Source organism: Hyposmocoma kahamanoa, unplaced genomic scaffold (genome assembly GCF_003589595.1).
Source record: "Hyposmocoma kahamanoa isolate Upper Pololo Valley unplaced genomic scaffold, ASM358959v1 79, whole genome shotgun sequence".
In the NCBI taxonomy this organism is placed as follows: Eukaryota; Metazoa; Arthropoda; class Insecta; order Lepidoptera; family Cosmopterigidae; genus Hyposmocoma; species Hyposmocoma kahamanoa.
Window position 1 is genome coordinate 661,406 of NW_020653993.1, and position 3,851 is coordinate 665,256.

A 3,851-nucleotide genomic window follows, 5' to 3' on the forward strand; every position below is an offset into this window, starting at 1 on the left:
AAACAAACGCTACAAAAACCAAGGAGACAGAGTAGAAGTGAATTATTTTTTTATAATGTAAGACCTTTAGGCCAATTTAACCAATCGGAGGCTGTAAAGCGTTTGGGTAGCGTGATTTGATATTTTTATAAAATTTCGCGACTAGAGCCGACTAATTCACGACTTTTTCTGGGTGCAATCAGATCTAAGCTAGGGGCAGTGGTTCTCGAGATTAAAAAATATTGCCGGAAGAATAAGCTTATTCCAGCGTTGACAGTAAAACACCTAAATAACTTCAATACGGCGTAACGACTAAATCTAGTTTTTTACGACTAAATCACGACTTTTTTTAGTGTAATCAGATCTAACCTAGGTGTTGTGGTTCTCGAGATTGAGAAATGGTGCCCCTTGAATAAGCTCATTCCAGCGTGGACAGTAAAACACCCTTATAACTTCTGAACGGAGGACCGATTTAATGTAGTTTTTTGCGACTAGAAACGATTAAAAAGCGACTTTTTTCTGGCTAGTAAAATTTCAAGAACTCGACCATGGTCACGATGGAATAAGACACCCGTTTTAAACTTAGGAATTGATGATCTTAATATATATATAAACGTATATACAGTTCCCCACAAAAAAAAAATTTTACATTTGTTAAACGAAGTCGTGGTATCATGAGTTTGGACTTAGTTCTAAATTTAATATTATGGATATCTTCTTTCCTAATAAAATGTATTATATTTTACGGGCCATTCAAAATAATTGAGTACATTGATATACTTTGATGCCACTCACTGTCATGATACCAGTCTCTTAGCTTTCCTTCGCGTGAATTTCTATAAAACAAATTACGTATGTGTGTATATGTGAAATTGAATAACGCTTGTAGTTAAGTATAACAATGTAATCGACTTTTTTTTTCCGTAGAATCTCTAACCAAACCAATCACCTGGAATCACCTGTCACCAGGAAGAGACTACTAAATCTCTCAATAGAATTTTTTTTTTTTGGTAAAATTTAGGTTTTTTTTAAATAATTTCTTTTCAGAATTATCAACCCAAACAAAGCAGAATATGTAGTTGTTGAAGATGGGGAATACACACCATTAGAAATAATAAAACATCGTTCCATCCAAGAATCACAAGCGGATGAAAATTTTAAAACATGGCAGGAGAAATGCACGCAGGTTGGTTAATTGTTTTAAAGAATTGGATATATATGCATACAGGTCCTTTTGGGGTTAGTATTTGGACTGGTAGTTAATGTGTAGTAAGAGAGACTGTGTCTTTTATACTGTTGTACCTGTTTTTATATTGTTTATTTTTGTTACAGCCTGTTCCTTTCCAACCTTTTCCTTGCTCTTGTTTACCTTTTTTTGGACCAAGTTACTATTTCATTGCTTTTTATACACATTGGTGGTTTCTTTCTTATCTTTTCAATATGACGTATTTATCACTCAGATTGGATGCTACGAGTCGAAGGAAGTCCAAGGGGAAGTATTTGAAAAACATTCAAGAAACTGCTATCAGCTTGGATGTTTCAACCAAAAAGAGTTTCTAATTTGTGATTTATTTGGCTGTCCAATGAGAAGAAAGAAAAACTTAAAACGGTAATTATACTTTATAGGATTTGAGCAGGGCTTGCTACCGGTACCAAAAATACAAGTAGTGCTACTAGTGTTTTCTATTTCGATACCTAAATACCGGTACCAAAGGAAAAGTATATTTACCGAAAGGTACTGTGATTAGTGTAAGACAGTAAAAAAGATCAAAGTATTTATTTGAAAAACGAACTAGAATTTTCTAGCTAAAATATAAACATTCTTAGCGCCCAGTTACACGACGTTTCACGTCTCACGACACGAGGTTTCGCGCGGCCGCCAAAGCCGCGTTGACGGAAGACAAGCCCGGACTCGCCCGCGCGCCCGGGATAATAATAATAATAACGCACACACTCAACATAGCCCCGCACTAGGGAAACCCCGTGTCGCGGGTGCCATGGGCACACACATAGACAACCACAAATTACACCCAAACTCACGAAAGAAATAAATGTAGACCATACAAATATTTCTCCCGGCCCAGGAATCGAACCTGGGACCTCTGCGTGGCAGTTCGGCATAATAACCATTCGACTACGGAGGCAGTTAAAAGTAAAAAGCAGTTAAATATAAAAGCTAATTGAATAGAGCATATTTTGCCATGACAGTTAGGCTCCACTCACACTGGCGCAGAGTCGAAGCGTCGCGACGCGTCATGTTTTTCGCCTATATACTCTACAATCACTATATATAATAATATGTGAGTTGAGCTTTAGACGCACGCGGTCGCTGCGCGTTGACCGCGCGGCCTGAGCGCGATGAAATTCGTATCGAATAAAGGCGCCCTGTTTCTTTTGAGTTGATTATTCACTGTGTAGTGTGGTTCTGAATTACATTGTTTTATTTTCAGTGACTCTGCCAAGAATCATACTGCACTATATGTCACTGACAGGCCATCACCAACACACCACAGTATGACTATACCACAAGTCAACACCGATAGTTCACGTCGTCGCGAATCAGTAAAGACTACTTTCGAACCACCTTACGCTTGGCTTTTTAGTTTGGTACGTATGTTTATTTATTTATTGTTTAGAAAAACTAACACGATTTCGTAGAAATAAAGCTCCTTGTGAAAGAGTTCGTCCAGGGAAGTACTGCAACCTACTTATTTCTGCCGCCAAACAGTGGCGGTTTTCAAGGGTAGGGGAACGTGGGGTATTGAGAGCCCGCGGGTAATGAGAGCGGTGTTAAACTGGACTTTCCCAATGCTCGTATTTGTGCAAACGGCACTCCTATGTCTTCGTTAACGTTCGATAAGGTTCGAGTCCCGTGGGCGCCCCCGTAGAACCCCGCGTTTAGTCGTATGAGATGGTTGTGTGTTTTTCGCTCCGAGCTTATAAAATTTCCTAAATTTCATCATCCCAGGTAAGCATTAAAATGCATAGATACTACATTGTATTTACACTAGCTATGTCACCAAATCTATCAAATTTTAGAAGTTATGCTTCAAATTACAATAAAAATAGAAATGTTTTTACTGTTTTATTCCTTTTTCAATTCGATGTTACGCGGGTAATGAGAGCTATTTGGCTCTCCTTATCCCATTGCAATATTTACTTATACATATATTAATATACTATATTACAAAACAAACGGAATCACAATACATCGGTAATTAAATATTAATATGTAATTTTTCAATTTCCGTCCATTATAGCAAAGCCAAGTTAAACTGGTCAAAGTAAAGTGAAACAATTGACGATACCCGTTAATTGTTTCGAATTCGGGTTGGCCAATCGGAGCGCAGTTGTCACAGTAATGATTTGGCAGAATAGTTTTCAAACAAATTAAATGACATTCGTCTTTACTTTTGGTTATATACTCGTTGTTTTACACTTTACAACCCCGCTCCTTCGTATTGCATCGGACTGGTATTTACGGTTTTCTTTTGTTACAGTACAGTGTTATTACCGTTTAGAGCAATTATTAGGAAGCTGGAACATTACGGTGTAAATGGCAAGGCGTCGAAACTTGTCTCGTCATATCTCAACGGTAGAATTCAGAAAGTAGACATAAATGGAGTGACTTCTTTGGGTTCTCCAGTAAAAATGGGTGTTCCGCAGGGCTCAATACTTGGACCTTTCTTATTTCTGATTTATATTAATGATCTGCCATTCTTTGTTAAGGACCATTGCGAAATAGTGTTGTTTGCTGATGACACATCCTTGATTTTTCAAACAGACAGACATGAAATTAACTATGACCGTATTAATGATACCCTCTCTAAGGTAGTTTATTGGTTTAATGCTAACAATTTATTGCTTAATGC